The sequence below is a fragment of the Carassius carassius genome, chromosome 32 (assembly GCF_963082965.1).
Source record: "Carassius carassius chromosome 32, fCarCar2.1, whole genome shotgun sequence".
Lineage (NCBI taxonomy): Eukaryota > Metazoa > Chordata > Actinopteri > Cypriniformes > Cyprinidae > Carassius > Carassius carassius.
The window spans coordinates 6309090-6336218 of NC_081786.1; the positions used below are offsets into that span (position 1 = coordinate 6309090).

General features: G+C 35.0%; 1 long non-coding RNA gene across 2 annotated transcripts in view; it reads right to left on the reverse strand.

The window, feature by feature from the left end:
* Positions 1-27129, reverse strand: part of LOC132112508 (uncharacterized) — a 186367-nt gene that overhangs the window by 3982 nt on the left and 155256 nt on the right. The gene's annotated exons all lie outside the window — the stretch shown is intronic.

Consider the following 27129-nt stretch of genomic DNA (forward strand, 5'->3'; position numbering starts at 1 on the left):
ATGATGTTTTGCAACCAAACACAGTCTATGTCAGAGTAATAGTTGTTTTAATGTTAATGGCATGATAATGCTGTATTGTGTCGTGAAGGAGTACTGTAGCTGTTGTACACACCTGCATAGTGAATTAATGCAGCACAGTGTGAAGCACTGTTTCTCTGGTACAGATGTTCCTTACAGTCACCATAGCAACATGACGGATGCCCCACATTCCTGCCACTCAGTGTCTCACCTTAGCCATTCACTCAGAACAATGCCTTCACACTACAGAGCAGCACACACACACACACACACACACCGTCCAGGATCTGTGACACCTAGTCAAGCAAGCAGTGACAGAGTGAGCTGACTGACTGACAGAGAGCTCTGTTTCTCTCCAAGAATCAGAATAGTGGAAGTAATGACCACACAAGTTTGCTTTTGACTGACCTGGCCGAGATATCAGACCCAGATTGCTCAGTGTACTTGCTTAAGAGTTGTAAGACAGTATGATGTGTTAAAAGAATATCTCTGGTTCGGAGGTACCTGCATCACAGCACTGTATAGAGCTAAATATTGCATTATACATAACTAAAATTTTCAAACTGTCAAAGTCGGCAGAAAGCCAGTCAAATCATATGTTTTAAGTCTTTTCATAGGTTTAATTAAGCTCCCAATACCACCCACGTCTAGAAGAAATTTTTCACTTTTTTTCAACTGGCCAATTATAAAAAATATTTGTTCCCTGAGGAAAACCGTTTAGACATGAAGGGAATTAGTTTGTCTGTGTATCTGCTAATTCATATGAGGCCAGAAATCATGATTCTTGAGATACCCTAAACATGGCTTTCCAGGGCCTGGAAATAATGAATACTTCAGGGGACTTGAGGAAGAAGAACATTTCTAAAAAACATTTAGAATTTGCAAGAAATGTTTTACAGGCCTCAGTTTGAGATCACCAACAACAAATAAGCTATGAACAGAGTCTGAATTGGTGCAACAACAGCTTAATCTGATCTGACACTTTTTGCTTCACTAAAGTGAGCGAGTTGACATTAATAAGGATAGCCTACATGCATATTTCACATAAATGCAAAGCTATCTAGTTAATACATAATTTTAAAATACTTATGTATAATTTATCGCTGATTGATTCAATGTTTGGACTTTTCAACTCAATAACAAATGGTTATTTAGAAAGATGTTTAGAAAGCAAAACAGCGCAATGCAGTGAATGGGTGCCGTCAGACTGAGAGTCCAAACAGCTGATAAAAACATCACAATAATCCACTCCAGTTAACATATTGTGAAGTGAAATGCTGTGTGTTTGTACTGTAAGGCACAAATCTATTTTTAAACCATTGCTTCTAATTTAAATATGAGTTCATAAACCATAACGCTTCCTCTAGTGGAAAAGTTCACCCCCTGTTGTCCTCTCACATCAAAATCCATATATACATGGAAAATCTTGTTCATATTGTATTATCTCACTGTTTTGATATTCTTAAGAACGTTCATATTATTCCCAGTAACCTCTGACTGTTATCTGAGCCTTATTTTTAAGCAGATTCATAATAAGCTATCGAGCAAGGGTGATAAAATAGCAGGGGTCAGTATCTAAAAAACCAAGCAAACCTCAAAACAACTGCTCAGCTCCATCTTCTCAGCAGCATATATGAATGAAGATGCTCTGCACTGCCTTACACCTCTGCAGTGATATACGGCCAAGAGTGGAATTCACGTCCCGCCTTCTCAACATATTCAGCATCATAAATACAACTGAAGAGCTGCCTCAGGATTCAATTACGAGTGTCAAATCTCTGGAAGCCTGGCCAAGAGTAACATTACTCCATAATCAGAGTAGAATCACTACATTTAGGAAGGAAATAAGGTTATAAATTGGAATAACACCACCTTTGAATTTGTCCAAAATGTGTAAATCTGAAAAATAATAATAATAATAATAATATAACAAGATGAATGAAAGAATAAATTATTTAATTATGTATTGCAGATGAGCAAAAGCTGTATTAATATGATTTTTTTTTCCAGATGAAACTTTCAAATCCCAGCAATGTGTGTACAAAAATAAGAAAGCTTTTATGTGTGATTTAAAAGGTCTAGATTGAATAGGGGACACTGTGTTCTCTGTCAACATGACTCCATTAAAGTAGTTTCTATCAGGGAATGAAGAATGCTTTTCCTGTTTCCACATCTCTGAATCTGTCTCTCAGCTCTCTGCTCTCTGGAGCTGTGAGCACACAACGCGCTTTGCTTTAGCTTTATTTCAGAGTGCTTATTCATCACTGTAATTGATCTCCTTCCTAAAAGTAACACTGGATCTTTTAAAGATACACTTGTGCCTATTTTGGATCAGCCTAGCTTTCCCTTTTCAGGTTTTCCTTGAAAAGTAGCTGAACAATGTCTGACTCAGTCCATGTCCGACTCAATTAATATAATGATTTTGGCCTGTTCCTTGTGAGAGCTTTTGGCCTTTTTCATACTGAATTCAACAGTCAAAATTAATCATTTATTTTTAACCATGCACCAAAAACAATATTTCCATCCATTCTCCAATCTGCTTGTCCTATATAGGGTAAAGCGGATCCTCAAAAATATAATATTTACATTTTCCCCTTAAGCATCAGTCTACTCTCATATATTAATTCAAGACTTCTTAACCAGGCATCAAAGAGAATTTGCAGGTGACCATATTAGTGGCTCATAGAATATATTTGACTGGCTGAAGTGTAAATTCAGAGGTAAATTCAAAACCATAAGATGAAAGATTGAGGTTATTTTTCTTGTCACATATCAGATTTATTGCCTACAGGTCAGTGACCAAACTTTTTAGCTCTTATACTGTTTGCAAAGAAACATTGACCTGAAATATAATGACTTTGACTGCTGGCACCTGAAGAATTTTCACCTCCGTGCCACAGCTCTAACAACCTACACAGATACAATTTCATTCCACTCTGAAAGAGTTTGATTCATTTTATGCTTCTGATACAAATGGATGGATAACTGTTTAACTTCACTCAAAACTGATGAATTGAGCACCCCATCAGAGGCTTTATGCTGGACCTCTAATGTGACCAGCCTGACGAAACGTTAAAACGGCTTTGAAAATCGATGTCTGCCTATAGAAAATTAGGTCGAATGGCTATTGCTAATGTTTCAGGAGGGCAAATTGAGAGCAAAATGATGCCGTTCGACTGTGCTGAATCTACGATTTGCCAAAAAGTGCTTCTGAAAATTCTCCCATCAACTGTGACATTTCTAAGACCCTCAACTTTTCTAGATGGCAACACAAAGCCCTCAATGAACATTACCGGACGACCATATTCACTTGATTACCTGTCTTCATAACACCGCTGTGTTATAATGGATGACTAATTTGCATAATTATGTTTCATCCCCTCTACCTTTCTAAATGAGCCCACCACAGATGCCACACAATAGCCCACCGTAATTATATTTCTTAGGAAGATGCAGGCATTGTGCAGAGTTTCTCTCATTTTTGGATCATTAAATCAGATATGGTTTATTAGACCTTCCTGGTGAACCGTGTGTAATGGGCCTCAGAACCAAATGCACACTGCTATGGTTATCTCCAAATTGTACAGTATAATCTCTCCTGTGGGCACAACAAACACAACCTAGTTTCACATTCACTGCTTTAAAAAGAAGGTAATGGTGTTAGTCCTTAAAGTCCTATTACTTCAATTTCATGTCATGAAATGTCATGTTTTCTCTTCTTCTGTTTATTTTTTTTTTTATTTTTTTATTCTGAATAAAATAAATAAAATACAATGATAGCGTTATTCTTTTAAGTCCTATTCCTTCAGTGGTATTTGTTTAATTCTGAAAAATAAAAGAACTCAAATGCATTAAAAATGAACTCACTGCATTAAAACACAAAAGATGTTCTCTCACAAAACTATAGTGTTCCCTGAAGAAATTTTGAGTATCTCGCAAAAGTTTTGTGTTCCCACAAGAAACTTTTGCACTCCCCCCAGAGAATCTAGCGAGTGAAAGTTTTGCAATCTCATGTCTCATTATGGGCTCCATCTGAGCACAGTCTGGGTTGTTAATGAGCCTTCTTCCTAAACTCTAAAAGTTGCATTATGTATATTGAATATTAGGGTAATTTTCTCAGAAGAAAACTTGCGCCTGTCATTATTTACCCAGCCTCTCACCATTGCAAATGAGCATGACTATTTTTTCTGTGGAACAAAAAGGAAATTTTTTATTTGTTGAAGAATGCCTTTTGTCTATAGATTTAAAGTCAAAACAGCATTGAACCCTGAACTATCCACCACTTTTGTATTCTAACCTCTATAGAAGTGTCTGCTTGTAGTAATTCAAATTACTTGGCATTCTGTATGACACCACTGTATCATGTTATCTATCTTTCAGTCATCTATTTAGCTCGATCGAGAAAAAATGTAATCATACTTTAGTCTGGGCTTCAATATGACATATATGGCCCTGGATCAGTTGGAACTGTATAGTGACAGTGGATGGACTAACAATCTTTACTAAATCGAAGCTCCATCTAGCCTTTTTAACTCAGCTATTCTATCATTTTATGTATGTCTCTCTCTGATGCTAATGATATTAGAGGATTAAAATGCTGAGCTGCCCTGGAACACAAATGGATTTGCCTGAGACAGATGCAACATGGACATCTGTTGTTTATTTATTCGTATCCACAGAGGGCAGCTATTTTTACCTCCCCTTTGCACTCAGATGCCCGCCCAAATGCAAACAAAAAAGGGCTGATCTGAACGGTGCCGACCTTTATTTATAGGCACCTACAGTATAAGTTTAGGTAATAATAACAGATACAGATATTACAATTCTGTTTATACCTACAATTATTCCCTTTTACAGGTACTAATTCATTTAGGCCTTTATTAACATTCAAAATAAATTAAGAATCAATTTGAATCATTTGAATTAAGTGAAACTGCTTCACAAAAAAAATTAAAAAAATGTAAAGTATGAAAAAAACTGATGTTATTTGTTTGATAAAGTTAAACAGTTTAACAGTGTTATTAAATTGTGTTCGTAATTATAAGTGAGTGATATCAAAAGATGATCTAAATGTAAAAAGGGTCAATTAAATTCATAAGCTTGATGTAAATAATATAAATGTAACGAATAAATGTAAATGTAACAAATGTAACAAACAATGTTGTTCTTTAAATTTACCCCCCCCCCCCCCTCCAAAAAAAACCTGAAAAAATATTCTCAGCTCTTTTCAACATTAATAATAATAATAATAATAACAATGATAACAATAAATGTGTTATATACATTCATTTGGTCCTCACATTCTTTCTTGTACCTCTTCCCTCTCAGCGACACAAGCTGACTGAAAGGCTCATTATGCAGCTCATTATGCAGGCCTTTGTCTTCTCAGGTGTAAATCACAATGATATTCATGATAGTTAACGCCTACTCTCACATGACTTTTACCAACAAAATAGTGTCTTAGAAAATTTTAATCAATATATTGTTTTCTATGGATGAGTAAACAAGATGATTTTCACATAATTTAGAAAGAAAAAATGTATAGGCTACAAGCTCCAGTTCTCAAACGTGCCGGGAAACAATGTTCTGTATGTGTTTTATTGCCTTATTCAAGTGTTTTAACATTTTTAGTTTTTCACTAACCACGCATAACATTTCTTTTCTCAAAAACACAATCATGTACATACATGCTGCTCACATATTATTATAGCCCAGTTTGTGCTGATTACAGTTAGACAAGACTTTAGCCATTTAGATGTTTATAAGAAACTGAAAAAAGCACAAATGTCAGGGCATGACAAAACTTCTCCATGTCCCAAAAATACCCTTAGACCTCAGAGGTAGAGCTGAAGATGGGACCCGACGGGTTCGGTCGGGTTTTGAGCTCACTTTATATCATCTTACGCGGGCTCGGGCTTGCACTCTGGTTTGTGAGGTAAACGAGCGGTCATGTGATGTTTTTCGATTTGCGCCAGAAATATGCGAAAATAGATGCTGAGTAGGTGTAACGGAGGCTTGCATATGGCGATTACGTTTTGGTTGCACCAGCAACTAAAGCAAAGTCTGAGGTGTGGAAAAGTTTTGACCATGTTTATAATGAGAATAATGACGCACCATCAGCGAGCGCAGGAATGCGCTAAAACCATCTACAGTGGATTCAATAATTTTCCTCCACAAAAACATGTAGGCTTAGCCTAATCTCTGTGAGTAAAGGTTTTTCAAATGATAACTAAATATTCATTGAGTCTTAAATGCATAATGTGGACATAGTATTTACGCTAATGTTGCCATTATTCTTTTATTAACCACATCAACTCTGGGGACCCACCGGTGGGTCCAATATTGCATATGCCTAATTCTCAAAAAATCAAAATAACAGCTGAAGTGGTTAAATGTCAGCTGCTAGTGACAGCTAGCAAATCTGGCAGATCCTTTATCTTAATTTTGTTAATGCCAAATAACCATCTTAATTTAAAATTTATCTTAAGATATCACAGAGGACTTATTTTATTTCTTTATTCCAACTTCCAAATGGCCTATAGCCTACGCTAGTCACGAATACATTGTTAAAACATGACAAAGGGCAAAAGAGCTGTGTGTATGCGCACATTTGATTAATGTCGGGCTGTAAACGGGTTCAGGCTTTTAAAAAGCTGTGAATCAAAATGTACTTGTCTGGCTCGGGTCCTGTCGGGCCTAACGTTTATGGTCCGATTACAGCAGAGGGTTAAATATCCAATATTGGACTATACAGATCATTTGAAAATAATAGTATGGTAGCGATATACTGTACAGTGCATCCCTATAAATTACAACCCGAATTCCGGAAAAGTTGGGACGTTTTTTTAATTTTAATAAAATGAAAACTAAAAGACTTTCAAATCACATGAGCCAATATTTTATTCACAATAGAACATAGATAACATAGCAAATGTTTAAACTGAGAAAGCTTACAATTTTATGCACAAAATGAGCTCAATTCAATTTTTATTTCTGCTACAGGTCTTAAAATAGTTGGGACGGGGCATGTTTTTAAAATGGTGTAGCATCTCCTTTTCTTTTCAAAACAGTTTGAAGACGTCTGGGCATTGAGGCTATGAGTTGCTGGAGTTTTGCTGTTGGAATTTGGTCCCATTCTTGCCTTATATAGATTTCCAGCTGCTGAAGAGTTCGTGGTCGTCTTTGACGTATTTTTCGTTTAATGATGCGCCAAATGTTCTCTATAGGTGAAAGATCTGGCTGTTGCTGTTGTTATAGCTGCAGTATGTGGTTTTGCATTGTCCTGCTGAAATAAACAAGGCCTTCCCTGAAATAGACGTTGTTTGGAGGGAAGCATATGTTGCTCTAAAACCTTTATATACCTTTCAGCATTCACAGAGCCTTCCAAAACATGCAAGCTGCCCATACCGTATGCACTTATGCACCCCCATACCATCAGAGATGCTGGCTTTTGAACTGAACGCTGATAACATGCTGGAAGGTCTCCCTCCTCTTTAGCCTGGAGGACACGGCGTCCGTGATTTCCAACAAGAATGTCAAATTTGGACTCGTCTGACCATAAAACACTATTCCACTTTGAAATAGTCCATTTTAAATGAGCCTTGGCCAACAGGACACGACGGCGCTTCTGGACCATGTTCACATATGGCTTCCTTTTTGCATGATAGAGCTTTAGTTGGCATCTGCTGATGGCACGGCGGATTGTGTTTACCGACAGTGGTTTCTGAAAGTATTCCTGGGCCCATTTAGTAATGTCATTGACACAATCATGCCGATGAGTGATGCAGTGTCGTCTGAGAGCCCGAAGACCACGGGCATCCAATAAAGGTCTCCGGCCATGTCCCTTACGCACAGAGATTTCTCCAGTTTCTCTGAATCTTTTGATGATGTTATGCGCTGTAGATGATGAGATTTGCAAAGCCTTTGCAATTTGACGTTGAGGAACATTGTTTTTAAAGTTTTCCACAATTTTTTTACGCAGTCTTTCACTGATTGGAGAGCCTCTGCCCATCTTTACTTCTGAGAGACTCTGCTTCTCTAAGACAAAGCTTTTATAGCTAATCATGTTACAGACCTGATATCAATTAACTTAATTAATCACTAGATGTTCTCCAAGCTGAATCTTTTCAAAACTGCTTGCTTTCTTAGCCATTTGTTGCCCCCGTGCCAACTTTTTTGAGACCTGTAGCAGGCATTAAATTTTAAATGAGCTAATTAAGTGGATAAAAGTGTAAAATTTCTCAGTTTAAACATTTGCTACGTTATCTATGTTCTATTGTGAATAAAATATTGGCTCATGTGTTTTGAAATTCCTTTAGTTTTCATTTTATTAAAATTTAAAAAACGTCCCAACTTTTCCGGAATTCGGGTTGTATGAGCAACTGTGTTTTATTTACATTTACTGTATGTAGAGTCAACAAAATTCATAGTGTATGATGCCAGTTTTATTAGAAAACTAGACAAGGAATCAAGCTAGAGTAGAGGTGAAATGCAAGGAAGAACAATCTTAGAAGCGCAGTTCAAACTCCTAGCAACAGCTGTTATGAAAAACCCGTAATGGATGAAACTTCATCTACAGAATCAAGATCAGTCTTGTCTTGTGTGTTGTCTACTGTGACATTCACAGGCAGTTTTGCACAGGATATGTTCACACATCATCCAGAATGGAGGAATTCATCACCTTCTCGGCTCAGAGATGTGCAGGAAGCCGAGAGGCAATCTGTTATGTGTGACGTGCCTAATTTCTCAGCCTAAAGAGTGCTCCCGTAACTCCAGGATTCGTTTCACTGAATTGTTAGGAGCAAAGAGCAGGGCAGGAATAGGTCAGCTTCCATTAACAATGGAGCATGATGGAAAATGTCACATGGGAACTGTGCCGCACACATAAAAGGACAACCAAGGAGAAGAACATGGAAAATAAATGTATACGTCTGAAAGGACGAATGCGTATTCCCCGGAGCTAAAAATAGTTCTAGCTATGGAGAAAATACTGGAGGTGGAACGTTTCTGATAATATTTCACTGACAGCTGAGTGGGAAAAAAAGTGCATGAAACATATTTTCTTGATTCGGGAACATATTAAATGAAATTGTAAAGAAAAAAAGGTCATCATCAAAAGGTCATTAATGTCCACATCTATACAAAATTTACAATTTATGGCTCACATGCCACTTAAAGCTACACTGTGTAACTTTCTCTCTCTCTCTCTCTCTCTCTCTCTCTCTCTCTGATTAAAATAGCAAAATGTTAATATAAATAAACTGTAAATGTTTTGATATGTGGCTGTCAGTCACCACACAAATGTGGATTTTCACTGTACTTTGGAACTGATTCTAGCCTACATCTTGGAATATATAACCCAAAGAAGAATTTTCACCAGCTACAGTCATCTGAATTGGTTAGCATTCACTAGAGCAGTTCACAGCACACTTTGAGAGTTCCTCTGTTTTCAGAATTCCCAGAGTTCCTCTGTCCAAATCATTGTTGTAGCCCACAACAATTTTCTTCTTGAGGGTTCAAGTTTGGACACACCTACTCATTCAAAGAGTTTTCTTTATACAAAAGTCGTGGATAGTTCAGGGTTGTTTTGACTTTAAATCTATAGACAAAAGGCATTCTTCAACAAATAAAAAATTTCCCTTTTGTTCCACAGAAGAAATAGTCATGCACATTTGCAATGGTGAGAGGCTGGGTAAATAATGACAGGCGCAAGTTTTCTTCTGAGAAAATTACCCTAATATTCAATATACATAATGCAACTTTTAGAGTTTAGGAAGAAGGCTCATTAACAACCCAGACTGTGCTCAGATACTTATGCTATAATGTCAATACTTTTTATGAAATATGCAACAACTCATTGCTATATAAATTTCATTTTAGTCCTCCATTTAAATCACTTTGCTGAGTCAGTGTCCATGAGGTTGATGTAAATAACTATAGATCCTTCCGGCTATTTGAATACGAGAGTACAGTGAAGTCTCGATTAAGACTGCACTTTCCTCTAAGAGTAAATTATTGATCCCCAGATACAAAATGTGTATTGCCAGTAGCAGCATCACTCTCCTTTTGACCTTTTGTTCTCAGAGGAAAATGATTCCGAGAAATAAGGAAGAGACGTTCTTTGAAATTACCTTCCTTCTCAGGTGTAAAAGTGCTATCCAGGCTGCCTCTCTGATACTGGAGTTGGATATTAACCATCAAAAGTTAGGGCCGAGAGGACCAGCCATCCGAAGTGTCCAAGAGTTGTCCCCTGCTCTCATTGCACCAGACAATAACTGCCACCGCTGACAATGTCCATTTTTCACAGGCACTTACCTGGGACAGAGCGAGGAAACACAGCAACCCTGGAACACCTCTGTCTGGCAGCACAGCGTGGATGGTGACTGAAGCACCCGTTTTCCAATCTCGCCCTCTAATTATTTTCTCCAGCATGCCCTGGAAAGATTTCCTCACACAGTGAGACTAAGCGATGTACAACTCATTAAATTCCTGTTGTGACAGAGAATGCGGAATAGATCAGTAGACGGAGACTTTTGTTGGAAAAAAATAGTGGCATACTGTGCAGTATATGCTGCTTGCTATTGCTATATAAAGTATATATAACAGTATTCAGTGATACCGGTTTTAACATGTAGTATGCAATGTTGTCATCAGGCCAACAAAATTCCTTTCAAAAATACATCGTTTTGTGTCAGGTAATTTATGAAATATTTACCAGTAAATATGAAGAGTACATTTATGGAGCCACAAATGTGATATGCAGTCAAAAAATATATTTATTGTGGTCACAAATCAAGAGTTTGTTACCACAAGTTAACAATTTGTTGCCTATTTTTATTCATTTGTTCTCTTATTTAATTTAACATTGTGGCCTGAATTTAATATTCATTCCTCTCTTTTTGATCAAATTAAATTAAAATACAATGAAAAAAGTATATTAAAATAGAATTAAATAATATGATTAATTCATTTAAATTAAACTTGGCCATAATTTACTATAACAAGGAAACAGCTAAAGTCAATATGGGCATTTTAACTACAATAGGAAACCAATTAATAAGTCACTGAAAGGATTCTTAATTCAAAACTTCAAACAGAAATAAAATAAAATAAAATAAAATAAAATAAAATAAAATAAAATAAAATAAAATAAAATAAAATAAAATAAAATAAAATAAAATAAAATAAAATAAAATAAAATAAAATAAAATAAAATAAAATAAAATAAAATAAAACAAAACATCCATTTTATGTTGATTCAGAATCATGCTAAAATCCATCTAGATTAATTTACAGGATATGAACGGTAGAAATAAAATGAGTTGCTTGGATACAGAACCCATATGTTAGTATGCATACCCTACACAAGTTTTTTCCGCTGAATACGAATGAGTTCTTTTCTTACTCTTCCTGTCTGTTAGAACCTGTTTTTTCATTACTACAGGAGCACAACAAGGCCTCACCTAGATTCAATTTACACCTTCTTAACATTACTTGGATTATAACACGTTGCATGGGAGTTCGAAACGCATGTCTGAAAGTCATCTGATACCAGTTCAGAAATGAGTAATGGATACAACTCCCAACTTATAAGCAGAAGACAAATCCCAGCTGAATATGAAATTACCTGCTTGCATAAAAACTGACATTTATTTATCCAGAGTCAAGGTTTGAATCTGCATTAGAGCTATTCCTTTATCCATGGTGATCAACAACTTGGATAGTTAAGTTGTCTAAATGCTAGATTCCTCTGATTGATTGCTAATCTTTACTTTGACCTTTCCAATGGGCTTATCACAAGTTCTCCTGCAGTATCAGAGAAGGTTTGCCTTGCATTCACTGCTGTTTAACCGATCCTGTCTGCACTCTTTCCCCTTTACCAGATAATACTACAGAGTGCTTTGATACATAATGCAGAAGTAAATGGCCAGTCTTTCTGCTAGTAGAAACTTCATTTTACGCTTTCATGATCTCGGGACATTTCCTCTTTATGCATCAAAGGTGTTTATCGAAGGCAGAACATCTGCATTTAGCAGCCTGTTTATTTATTTATTTAGAACTCAATTCAGAAGCCAACCATAAAGTCCATAGCTAAGATAATAAAAAAGCTTTTTGTGCTGAACCCATCAGTTATATATTTGGTTATCAGTAGCCATCAGTATCAGTAAGAAATAGTCTAATTTGAGGCCCCTGGAGGCAAAATAGGTACATTAGTTAAAGCCAAAGTATAACTCTTGGATTTACTAAGAAAAGAAAAGAAAAGAAAAGACAAATATTCAAAAGTTTGCAAAGGTTTGGAATGAAAAACAGTAATAGTGTGAAATATTATTACAATATAAAATCACATTTCTCTATTTTAATAAAATGTTATTTATTAACGAGTAGTTATTATTAGTAGTAGTATTGTTGTTGATGATGTTGATGTATCATACTTTTACTGTTTATCTTAAATGGTGATATTTGCAGTGAAACCTAGTGTGTCACCTTTTAAGTCAGCATCATAGCCAGTACAACCTGATAAGCGACTAATTTGGAACTCTTGACAGAAAAATTATTGTCATACTAATATTATTCCATTTAGAATGTTGCTAGGCTAACTATGTCTGGCTCTTATACACACAAAAAAAATTGTGGGTAAAACTACTTATTTTTTATTACTTTTATAAAAAAAGTCCTTCTGTACTGAATTGATGTTTTCACTGAGCTCTTTCCAGTGCATTCTGGGATTGCCTAAAAGCCAAAAGAAGGTATCTTGCAGAGTAACATATATCTAGAAATGTCACTATGATGTGTTCAAATGCATAATAGTCGCAGGTTTTGGAACTGTATCTGAATAATGAACACTGAATATTGATATTCCACTTGAACATCAAAGACAAAATGTTTGACTCGTCTGGTTACAATTATCTTATAGGCTCAAATTTGTGCCCTCAATATCCCTCCCTCAATGCGAAGAGCAGCACAGCCACTGCTTCATTCAGGTGATTTTGTTAAGTCTGTGGATGCTGCAGGTAGCGTTTTTCTCTTCAAAGGATAAAGTGGATTTGTATTCAACATGACTTAGAAGCGTGCTTCTAGTTCCAGAGAGCCACAGAACATTTTTCAGATAAGATGGTGTAAAAACCTTGAGCTCATTTAAAGGCGCTACTGAGTACAAAAGATAAGAATTCAAAGAAGCACTTCCTGTACCCAAGGACCAATCAAATTCGATGTCACTTGGCTGAGAAGACACTCACATGAAGGAAGGCAAAGCGCTGAAAAGTCAAACAATTCTGTGAGCTAGTTCTGCTCAGTGCAGAAACATTTAGCCTTTGTTTCGATCATGCTTTTCAGTTTCCCTGTGCTGATGTGTGTGTTTGTGTGTGAAAGAGCGAGGGAGTGAGGATGAGCAATGTTTAATGAGTACACTGCATTTAATCAAGATTCCGATAAAATGTGTTTTGTTAACTGCTCATTTTGTAAACATACGATTTAATTCAATGCGTGACTTAGAATATAGTATCTATTCATTTCCCCATAACGTAGTGTAAGAATCCCCCCACCAGCCTAAAAAGTGGAGTCCAGCGGCCTGGTTGAAGGTTTAATGCGCGTTCAGTCTTTTACTTGCGCTTCTTCTTCACTTAATTTATCAGGATTTTAGTTTCAAATGTAGTCTCGCTCCATGTTTAATCTGACTCCAACTTTAAGTGATCATTAAAAAGTGATAGTAAAGACTTACATTTTTAGAAAAGATTTCTATTTTTAATTGATGCTGCTCGAAAGATTTCTATTTTGAATAAATGCTGTTCTTTTTAACTTGCTTATTCATCAAAGAATCCTGAAAAAAATAATCACAGGTTCCAAAGAAACCAAAAAAACATTAAGCAGCAGAATGGTTTCCAACATTGATAATAAACCAGCATATTTGAATGATTTCTGAAGCATCATGTTACACTGAAGACTGTAATGATGCTGCAAATACAGCTTTGCATCACAGGAATACATTCAGATTTAAAGTATATTGGAATAGAAAACAGCTATTTTAAATTGTAAAAATTTCAAAATTGTAAATTTTTTTCTGTATTTTGGATCAAACACATGCAGCCTTAATGATCATATATATATCTATATATCACATTATATTAGACATATTTACTATAATGATATTTAACACGGCTGTTGCATTGCTGCAGATAGGAAGGGGATTCTTAGGAGTTATTCATTGTATGTTGAAAGGAATCTTTTAAATACTTTTCCACTTTAAAACTTTCTTTTAATGCTCAGTGGTTGGAGGGTGAGTAAAATAATGTCACCTCACTGTACCCAGTTTTTGAAAATGCTTAATATTGTGTTCACAGATTGCTGATTGTTTTACAGTATAAATGGAAGTTACTCCCATAATTTGCATCAAGAGCCATGGGGCGTAGGAAAAAGTTGGATAAGAGACTTCTTTCAATAACATTTAAATGTTTCTATTTTAGATGCTGTCACATATTACGAGTAATTGTGCTCAGTCACATCTTAAATGCCCGTTTATAACTCTCTACTCCATCATTGGATGCATCACTGCTGCCGTGATCACTGGAAAATACTGTGAAAAGTCATGTAAGGGTCTCTTCTGCCTCTCCAGATGCCATCACAATTGAAGCAAGAGAGGGCAAATGATGTTCATATCAGAAACAAGAGTCCAAATCGCACTGACAAGTTTGTTCGCTAACTTTTAAAATCATTCTCCGGGGAAGAAACGTTCCACTGCTTTGTAAAGCTTTATAAAACTAACCGTTTTGGTTTGGAAAAGAGGGTTTCATTTTTATAATAAGTCTGAAAATATGATCAGAGATTGATGTTATTGGCGACAGATCCCGGCCGCACTGTGAGTAATCTTGTTAATTCTGCTAGATTGAGTTATAGAATAATGAGCGAATCAGATCGTTATCACCGAAGAGGTCTGTCACAACTTTAAGCTAATAAGAACTTTAGGGCAGAAGGAATGTTCCAGAAGAGCCCCATTAAGCAGTGAACTGCCTCTTTCACAATGGCCTACTTTATTGCAGCTCGAAATCGCATGCAGCCAGGTCTCATTATACATTTCTCAAACCAGATCGCATTAGCTCATTAGCAAAGCTCATCTGCTTGGGAAAACAGCTTGTCACATATTGAAGAAATCAGAATGCATGCTTTCTGCGAGACTACAAGACAAGAAAGAGCATTAGGATTCGCAATGCCTCGCTTAGTTGAATTGTACAATCATTTGCTTCAGCTAAATTTGCATTCAGCGATTTAAAGTGATGAAGTTAATGGAGATTCTGAAAGCAGTGTACAAAATAATGACTTCACTTACCACTTCTAATTCTCTTCCACAAGTGCAGCATTGATATAATGTGTCTGCTTGGCAAACGTCCAAATGACATCACGGTTGGATCAAAGAGGTAACTAAGGTGCTCAGGTCTGATTTACAAAAAGTAGTCAAAAAGCAATGCAACAACAAGGTTAGTGAACAATATGACCTAAATAGAGATTTGAGATGATTAAATTATTTCGAATTTCAAACCGCATTGTCGCAAAGTCATAAAAGCTCTGTTTTGAAAGAGGTGATTAAATGATGACAGAATTTTGATTTGTTTTAAAAAAGAAGAAGCCATGTGACTTGCAAATTGCTAGTTTCTTCACTGATGTTGTGAACAGTGATGGTGTGAAATGTAATAAAGCAAGCAACACATCCTAATTATCAGCTGATGCAATTGGCAATATTTTCCAAAAAAGGTTATTATACTTCAAATTTTCATGTGACTCTACAATTTTCATAGTCATGAAAATAAAGAAAACTCTTTGAATGAGAAGGTGTGTCCAAACTTTTGGTCTGTACTGTATATATGCAGACCTTATCCTGCTGGTTTATGAAGAGGTCTTCGACTGATGAGACCACAGGACTGAATCTGAGACCATCTGTGGTCTTAAAATTTCAAATTAAAATTAAATTATTATGGAAAATTCATACACTGTGAAAAAAAAAAATTTGTGGTCGTAAATAAAGCAACAATTATTGTAGTATGCTTTACATGAAAATACCATTTCAGTCCTTCTAATTTAAATTTCACGTTTAATTTGTTACTTGCCATTTCTTCCTCTGTAACAATTTCACAGATACAATTGTTTCAGTTTTTCCATTAGCAAGTGCTCAGCTAATCAAAAAGGACAAATTATTAAGCTGTTTTATTGTTAATTAGCAAGTAATGGAGCCTCTGCTCAGGATTTGCAATACTTTTTGCTTCAGAAAGAGGTTTAGAAAGCAAACGATGCAATACAGCAAAGTAATACAACAGGTAAAACATTAGAGCACTGCTATATATATATATATATATATATATACGTTGCTTTGAGTCTTTATCCATAATATATAATTAAGATGGATATATGCATTTTTCTGGTAACTAATATGATAAATCAATCACATCAATCAAATGAAAAAAAAAAACTACCAGATGACATTCTATTTGTCAGAGAGTTGTAAAAAGATTGAACACATACTTAGTTATGGTTATGTTATGTTAGGTTATGTTCACTCAACTGAAACCTTTTCTTCATTATTCTCTCAATTGCAAATCATATTGCATGCAGGGACTGCCTTACCCTATAAATATTGTTGTCTTACAACACATTCAAATGTACAAAACTACCCACTCCCACTTTACAGTTTTCACTATAAAGAGAGCGCTCTGCTAGAGCCTCACTCATATGCTGTGCTAATCAATGCATTCTAAGACACTATTGACATCTGTCTGGAGTGGTTCTAATTGACCATGTGAGATTAGCGAGGAGAGACCCGCTCACAATCAGACAGCATAACAAATTCACAGAGTCAACCGGGGTTTAATTAAACATTTCAACCCTTATTTGCTTGTTTTACAATCAGAGCCTTCACGAACATGCAGAGGTGTATTGATGTTTTTATGCACACTTGGTGTGTCAGTCTCGGTTTCTCACAATGCCATCGAGCAATAACAACGGTCAATTCTGCTTCCACAAGAGACACTGAGTCTCGTTCACTAATAATTCTGTAAAAGTCCATTCTAATGTTGATGAATCCAGATTGATTCAGGCTGATTCTTTACATACACATCCAAACCACCTCCATTAAAAGGGTTTTCTACACAAACTCAATCATTGCAAAACATATGTTCAAATACAATCAACTGTGCAATTTTCGTCAGCTGAACAAATTCAATGGTAGAGACATGTTTTAGGAGGACAAAAGGTGCTCTTGTGTCAACAAAAGAAACTGCTGGGGGGGCGGGTCTGAATAAATCAATACACAGTATTAAGAGAAATAATCTAGATGATTATTGATATAGGTCTACAACTGGATAAAAGGAAAACAAATTGCTTATTAAATTTGAGAGCTTTAAAAAGATACATATACTTTTTCAATATATTATTTATAATTCTAAACTAAACTATTGTATTATTGAAATTGAATAAAGCACATCATATTTGATACTCAAATAGGGAATCAATTACTGAATTGCTAATATACACTGACATTTAAAAAAGGTTATTTATATTAATATTTATAATAAAATAAAAAGTATTTAAAAGTAAAGACATGTATAATGTTACAAATAAATGCAAACACTGTTCTTTAAAAAGAAAAACATATTTAACCCCCCTAAAAAAAAGAAAATAATAATTAAGTTTCCACACAAATTTTAACCAGCACAACTCAAGAAAGAACAATGTTTCTTCAGCAAATTAGCATATTAGAACGATTTCTGAACACATGACACTAAAGTCCGGAGTAATGATGCTGAAAATTTAGCATTGCATCACAGGAATAAATTACATTTTAAAATATATTAAAATAGAAAATGGTTATTTTCAAATCCTAACAACGTTTCCCAATATCATTGGTATTCAAATCTACTGTAGTGTTGATTAAATAAATGCAGCTATAATTTTATTCAAACTAAGGTCACAAAAAAACTCTAAAGAGCTCTGCTCTGGAATGTAGACAGAACTCATTCAGAGATGTAATATTTCAATACACTATAATCACATTCACTGAACAACACAGTAATTTTGCTGTGCCGATGTTTATGTGATCATAACGCCCCTTAACCCTTGTGTGAAATTGAAATAGAAAACATGCAAAGTAGATGTTGTTTCCACTCAACACTACTGAACTCATCACAAACAAGTAATTTCAGGGTTTGCCAAAGACGGGAGGTTGATCTGATCATTTTTTCCCGCCTCTTTGTGAATACGATAACACAGTATAAAGTGACTTTCACTGTGACATTGTCAAACAGGCTGCATAAGATATTCATTTTGGACTGCAAAAGAAATGACAAACAGCGTGTGTTTTGTTTTGTGTGGGCACATCCTCAAATCATAACGAGGTGAAGACTAATTTATGCAAACAGGTATGCATAATATCCTATTGGTGACAAACAGGGATAAAGAAAAGATTTACTTTTTATACACAAATATAACACAGCAGGAAATAATAATGGGCTGCATGCTAATGTTGAAGGATTCCTGTGAGTGGGACATATTTAAGCTTTGCAGGTTTGCATATGACGAACATATTTGATCAGATTTTAACCCCACATTTCACTTTACATATTAAATATTTATTTAATCTTTTTCAAATTTACAAAGCTATTTGTTCAGTTAAGATTACATAATTATGCCAATAGCTGGTGATTTTTTTTTCTTTGTTATGACAGAGTTATTAAATCACTGAAATGATTTGTTAAAATCCTTCACTGAACCAGTTCATTGAAACCAATTAATCAAGTGAATCAACATTACTGTACCACAGCAATAAATAATTATAGTCAAATATAAAGTGTCATAGTATATCAGCTATAAAGCGAAACATTCTGTTCAAATCTGTTAAGGTGTATAACTTTCAGACATTCCATAGATTTATTAATACTCTTGACATCAAATGTTATTGATTGGGTGTCTAGGATGCTTTGGTTTTAGTGACTTTCAGTGGCTTCACTCAACAGAGACAATTTTCAGGATCAAAGGAAGCTTGAAACAAAAATTATTGGCAGTAAAGAGTTCCTCATGCGGTAGTATCGAAGATCAAATGTTCTCTAGAGAATCTTGTAATCACTCAGATGGCAGATGAATGCAAACCAAAGCAGTGATACAGCACTGCAATTGTAATTTGTACTTTTGGAAGCACATTTTTGTTTTATGTGTTTAACAGTATGAGAAATGACTAACCAGAAAAATAGGTGGCTGAGAGGGAGAGAGAGAGTCATCAAACATCATGATATAAAATTCAGATAAGATTTAATCCTAGCTAAAATAAACTACAAATAAATTGTACTTTTAGAGCATTTAGTAATCTAGATTAATGTTAATATCTACATACTGTACCGTACGTAAAAAAATAATTGTAAAAAAAACTTAATATTCTTCCTAAATAAATAATGAAAACAGATGCACTTAAGAATATCTTCAATCGTGTTGTTGACACACATCTAAACTTCTGGTTTCATCTGGAGTGAAATGTAAATCAGGTAAAGTAAGACACACAGTCGCTTCCCAAGACGTTTGAACTCGGTAAACGTCTCGCCTTGGTGTAAGCAAGGTGCGGTTGATCTGATGAGCAGAGAAATGCATTTTTGGCACACAAACTGACAACAAAAGTCCCACTGAGTTCCTGCCACATGCCAGCTCTCAAATGGAGCTGAAAGTGTTCATTTTCTCCCCTGGAAGCAAATCCAACCACAGCCACAAATCTGTGTTTCCACTCAAATAAATAAGAAAACAAAACAACAGCATTGCCCACTCCATATGCACTAAGGAAATCACTGATTAACTCCACTATAGCCATTACAATGCAAAGAGGGAAAATTAATGGCTTTTCAAAAGGCAGCTGTCACTAGAGTGTAAATATATGGAAAAGGGTTCACTAGCATTTGTGAATTAGACGTTTTATTGATTTCTCTTTGTTGCAACTCGCTGTGAAGCACTTTTACAGACACCTATTCGCTATGCCACCCACACAAAGCAGATAATGAGACATTATTTTAGGAAAATCATATCAAAGCGTATGGATCAATGCGCAAGCAACCAAAATGGTGAAATGAATAAGCGAGCATTGCTGTATTCTTGTCTTTCAATTTTGCTGCAGAGAGAGACATTAGCTGACGACGAGGAGGAGGTGAGAAAGTTGGCCTTCTACTTTTCAAGTCCACACTGGAAGAATAAAATGCCATCAGAAACTGACAGTGACCTTGCCAATGTCTTGTGCCCCTATTGTAATTATATAAGTTCCAGTCATCAAATGAGGGCTTGCTTGGTGCCCACAGAATTAATTACTGCGTGAGGGACCGCCAGCTCCGGGCACAGTGCCTAGGAAGTCCAGAGGATGAGCCTTTCCAGCAGCAGAAAGAGCCATGCTACTCCTGCCATATTCTGGTTAGTCTTGTATTAATTACTACTGACCGATTTGAAAGGCATGTTGGTGTAATTAAAAGAAAGTAGTAACTGAGGTTGGTCGCAATAACAAGAAGTTTGGATGTTTGACATTGGATTGGTCCACATTACAGATTATTATGATACCATGTAATCATGTAATATCATTAATGACATGCAAAGTGACCAAAAACAATCTCACTTGTTCTTATGTGCTTTGCAGGGCCAGATCTGAAATGGATTGTTAAACAACAATAACACAGATACAAATTAATAAATGAAAAGTGAAAAAAAGAATATAACTGTTTTGTATTTTAACATATTTAAAAAGTCATTTATTCCTGTGTGATAGCAAAGCTGAATTTTCAGTATTAATACATGCCACGTTTAGAAATCATTCTAATTTGTTGATTTGGTGCTAATGTATTATTATTATTATTATTATTATTATCAACTTTGAAAACAGTTTTGCTGCATATTTTTGTGAAACCTGTAATACATGAAGATTCATTGATGAATAGACGCTTTAAAAGAACAGCTTTATTTAAAACTGAAACCCTTTGCAGCATTATAAATGTCTTAACTGTCACTTTTGATTAATTTAATTCATAATTGCTGAAGAAATATAATTCTGTAAAGAGAAAGAAAAATATTACTGACTCCAAACTTTTGATTAATTAAGGTCCAAGTTTACCATTTACTATTTTGTGGCACCAAAATTAAATAACAGCAATACGTTGCGCACAAAACACAGCACTTCATAAGCATTAGGGCTCATACTCACATTTACGTGATTTATGTGATCTCCTCTCGGCCTATCTGTACTGAATTGAAGGATAGGGAGAAATTTATGGGTACAAGAGAAAGTCGTTTCTCAAAGGATGATCTCAAGGTAGGGTTTTTGCCTAGTGCATGTAGCCTCTGGAGACCTATAGTGCCACCATAAATATTAAACATCTCTTCCAACTGAAGAATATTTCTGTGGCCTTCAGCCAAGCGAAATAGTGTTACTAAGAATGAGAAACATTCCTCACGCAGCACTAGTAATTATATCGCACATGCATTCTGTTATACAATAGTCTGCCTTTTATATGTTTGCATGTAGTTTTGTTGAAAAGACAAAATTATATCTAAAAGCTTCAAGATTTTATAACCCTCACAGATGCAAATTGCAAAAGTTCTGACCACTGTTTATTTTCCTGACCTCTGTGCCATTACCATGTGACCTCCACTGGCATATTTACCAACACATACAACTGCGCGCATTATGGAGTCATTTTTAATGTGATTTACTGCACACTATCTTCTAGCAAGTTTCATCTCAATCCTCACCTGCTTCAGCTGTAACCCAGTACTCGTGCGATGCCTGCCGAATGATCTATGTGCCTGCGATTAGCCAGAAAGACCCAGGAATGGCCTTACAATCTGTCTACTGTCTAATCCTCACTGATGCTTCTCCAGGTGACTGTTAAAATGTCTGAAGTATATGAATATGAAAGTGCAGGATGAATTCTACTTCCAGATTTATACTAATAACAGTTACAAGAGGAAACATAGTACAATATGTACATGGTAATATCTGTTTTAATATATGCTTTATATTTTATATGCAAAATAAAAATAACAAATAAAACATACATTTAACCCTTATACTACGCAGAAAATCATTTATGGTGCTCCTGTTCAAAAATTGTCTGTTTGATTGAATGCCTCACTGATCTGAGCTCACGCACCTCAGTTTTTGCGCAAAAAATGCATTATGCATTAAATGCATTATTTGTAGATAATTTTGCCAATATTGATTCAAAAACTCAGGCCCATAAGATCAGATCAAAAAGAAATCCAAAATCTGTACTAATGGAGAGAAATCAAGTTGATAGACAGCTGATGGAATTTAAAAGCTCATACTTCAGAAGCAGCTTTTTTGCTTTTGGGAAATTCCAATCTCAAAAGACTCATTATATTCAACTTTCTTTTACTAATTGTCTGCTTCACTTTACTGTTTTCTGATGGTCATCACAAGCACAGCATAATGGATTTAAAATGAGACAGCCTTCAAATTGACTTTGTTTCTCTCCCAGCTGGATGTGAATCAATTCTGTTTTAGTCCACAATTTCTCTATCTGTTTGTTTTTTTTCTGCTGTCTTAAGCAAACTGTTCAATGCAGCAATTAGTTTAGTGCAATATTAAGTTTTAACTCCGCCAGCTACAATTATTTCTAAACCAACACTGCGATTTTACCACAGCCATTATCAAAACTGTCTCATGCAAATTTAGGGTTATTTTAGTGAACTAAAACTATTAATTAAAAAATAAAAAATAAATTAAATATTAACTGAAATTGTATGTGTATATATATATATATAAATAAATGTCATTTAATATTGAAACGTTAACTAAAATTAAAATGGAAAATATATAGATTGAAAAAAATAAACTGTATCTCAATGATACTAGAATAACATACATGTGAATAATGTGAAACACTTTCAAATAATGTTTTTGACCAAATATCAAGGACATTCTATACATTTGATAAAATATAAAAGTAATGCTATTTGGAGCAAACACTGATGTGCATTAAAATTAGGTTTAAAAAATAGCAAACATGATAACAAAGCAAGCATGAATATTGGCATGGGCTCTTTACTGAATGATGTGCCCTCAGTCTTTCCTTTGAGTGACATCATTGACCTGCACCCTGCGAAAACAGAGCCGTACTTCCACTCCAAAGAGCTTAAATCTTTATGGATTCCCTCATTCCTGGCTCAAGAAGTAATCCCACTTGATGGTAAAATTTCTCAGAGGATTTAAACCCTTTGAAACCGGTGATTCAAGAGCACAGCCTTTTCTGTTATTAACACACCGCAGCCTGTTTTGGGGGCGAATGACATTAGATTCACCAAGAAAAATGTCATGCTGTTATATGCGTAATGCCTGAGATACAATGCCGAAATATAAATAAATAATTAATGGAATTCTGATGCATATAAATCCTGCTTGAACCTTGAGAATTACAGAGGGGAAGAGGTTATGCAAAAGGACAGATTTAATCATAAATATATGTATTGACTTATGAACAATATGGCAAGCCATAAACAGATGTTTGCACTGGAGAACTGAGGCGTTATTAAAATGAATGAGCGCAGAAATCAGCCTAGACATCATAGAGATAGCTATTTAAATCAAATCAATAAACACCCACAGCAGCAGAATACTCTTAACATAATAGAAAATGAAAGGCTGATATTAATAAACATTGCTTATGCTGGTACAATGTATAAACAGATTGGGGAAAAGAAAATCTCACTTCTTTCCACGAGATTGCATATAGGCTCTGAATTAGACAGCACAGATCGGAATAGGATGGAAAACCATTCAGCTGATTAATATGGATTTTTTTTTTTTCTGTTGCATAACAGCATGTCTTAACCAGATGGGATGCAATAATATGACAAGAAGAGGCAGGATAATTTGTCAAGTTGTTTCTTTATATTTCTGCAACGTTATGCTGGGCTGTGCACCAAAGCCCAATTTACATAGTAAATGCCTTTCAAAATACAATTCAATTTTACAATTTTAACTATGGAAAACAGGATATAGAACTGCAATTTTGCATAATACTGTTATCGTACATGTGTTTTTCTAACTTTTAAGAACATCAAATTAATTATATCTAACCCAAACCATATATAACTGAATATTTAATATATAAATATATATTTCTTCATCTTACTCAATGTAATAGTATACAATAATGTTTATACAAACAAACAAATCATGTGTCCTTTCAAAGTATTCAGTGACCAGTCAACTTTTTTTTCAGTGACTTGTGTTGTTCTTGTATTGTAAATCTCTCGTGCTTGGGAAAAGCTCACAAGTTCTCTTTCTGGCAAGCCAAGCAATAGAGCTTGGCAATAGAGCTTGGCCAAGCAATAGAGCTTGGCTGCATGTGTTGGAGCATTGTCATGCATAAAGACCATGGCATTATTAAATGCTGCAGACACTTCTTCTACCACTGTTTGAAGAAAGTGTCTTCCAAAAAACTGGGAGTATATTTGGGATTCATTTTCAGTCCATGTGCAGCCAGAAAAGGTCCAACTAGCTCATCATTAATAATAGCAGGCCACACCGTTATGCCACCCTCACCTGTGTTGTCGCCTGACTTGAACTGGTGCTCTGCGTCCATTAGTGAGTCAACCACGGCCCCAGCTGTCTGGTCCATCAAGAGTCACACTAATTTCATCTGTCCATAAAACCTTTGAAAAATCAGTCCTTATGTATTTCTTGGCTTAATCTTGATTCTTTAGCTTTTTACTTTAATTTGTTAAGCGTGGATTTGTGTTTCAGTTTTTCTTGCCTTCTTTAGGAGATTCCAGCTGGGTTGTGTTTCTGGAAAATGGTGTCACTGAAAGTTATAGGATTCCTAGTGGATTCTTTGCAGGTCTTTCGCTGTTAATTTGCACCTTTTTTTCTAACTAACCACTTGATTGTCCCATGATCACACATTAATAGTTTGAAATTTCCAGAGTACTGCATTTTTTCTGATAGTCATTTTGTACTTTTTGCCCATTTTTAGCTGTAGTAGTAATCTGCCTAATAATTATGCTCATCTGAATTTAAAGTGTTTGCCACACACACACACACACACACATACATAAACTGATATTCCTATCATTATAGGGACATTCCATAATGTTTTTTTTTTTTTTACTCTACAGATTGTTTTCTATCACCCTACCCTACACGACCCCCTTATAGAAAACTTTCTGCATTTATCTATTATTATATCTATATTTATCAAAAAAAAAAAAAAAAACAACAACTTGATTCTGTGCAATTTATAAGCTTGGTTCCTCATGGGACCAAAAATAAATAAATGTCTCACATGTCTCACATGCACACACACACACACACACAAACATTATATTAGAAATGAAATTATAATTATTTTAAAAAGTATACTTACATCTATCTAATCTAATTTGATTTTTACTGTATAGATCTGTAGGTTTTTGCTGATGATAATGGACAAAATTTAGAGAACTTCCACTAAACCTCACATAGGCACAGAGGTCAGTATAGACACAATTAAATGTAGTCTTACTTGTCCATTCTTGAAAATGGGGTAATTTTGGTTTTAAGTAATGAGATATTTGTCCTCTAGTGCCACCCTTCCTAAAGAAATTTACCATGAATTCTGAGCAATAATTTGCACTACGGTGCCTACATTTATTCTACTTAATTCTTTAATTACTACCAATTATGTGCAGTGCCAAACCGACGGAGGTTATGAAGCATCTGGGTACATTTAATCATTTCCACTTTAAGGCTCATTAGGACTATTTCATAAGGCATTTTTTTTTTTATCCTTTTTTCATGAGGCTTAATAAAACACCTTCTTTCAAGGGTGATATTATTGGTATTCAAATGAATTAATTGGATTAACAAAGAAATGTACAATACCAAGTTTACACACACACACATGATCACACACACACCCTGCTATACGGTCCTAGTGTCCCCACAAAGATAGTAATCAGGAATATATGATTTTGTGGGGTCCTTCAGTCATCGACACACACACACACACACACATATGCGCAAACACACACATATATATATATATGTGTGTGTGTGTGTGCCTATATAGCCTATATCATATAATGACTATCACAATGTTCTTGAATGGCTTTTAAAACACATGCACTCTGCACAAGTGACTGAAAATCACTTAGAACATCATTCACCTTTTGTCATCCTGCACTCAAGGCCCATATAGTATGAGCACTTGCATGTATATGATTGATGCTCTATGCTTAAACTAGTAATCGTCCCTCACTTAAAACCTGAGAGCACTTAACCACAGCTGTTCTTCAAAGTTCTATAGTTCTACACTTGCTGATAGGGCATCTGACTTACAAACATGATCCAAAACGAACACCCACCAAGTGCCGAATGCAAGTAAAATGTGGCTTAATCAGTTATTTGCTAGTGTGACACAATTACCTGCAAGGAAAGGAAAACTGCATATAATATTATATGTTTTTTCAATATATATATATATATATATATATATATATATATATATATATATATATATATATATATATATATATATATATATATATATATATATATATATATATATATATATATAATATACAAAGAAAATGTGGTTTAATAGCCAGTAAGAAATATTTATGACAATTTACTCACTATTTCCTAGTGTACCAAAAGGAACAGTAGGAAATAGTGGGTCCTGCTTGCAAATCAGTTGTCATATCAACAACATTCTGAGGATGCTGAGACCACTGAAGATGCAAATGATGGATAAGGGCTGTGTTTCCCATATGCTTAGATGCTTTTGTAAAACACACCAAAGATTTCTAGTAATAATTGATTCCAAATGGTACAATTATATATGTCATAACTTGCCAAAAATGAGCACATATGTAAATGCCCTGACTGACAGGCAGACAGATTAAATAAAACTATTTGAAATAAATGCTGTTCTTTTGAACTTTATATTTATCAAAGAATCAAAATAATTTCTGAAGGATCATGTGACACTGAAGACTGGAGTAATGAGGCTGAAAACTCTTCTTTGCCCTCACAGGTATAAATCACATTTTTAAATACATTAATAATTATTTTAAATTGCAATGCTTCTAATTTTTTAACTAATAAATGCA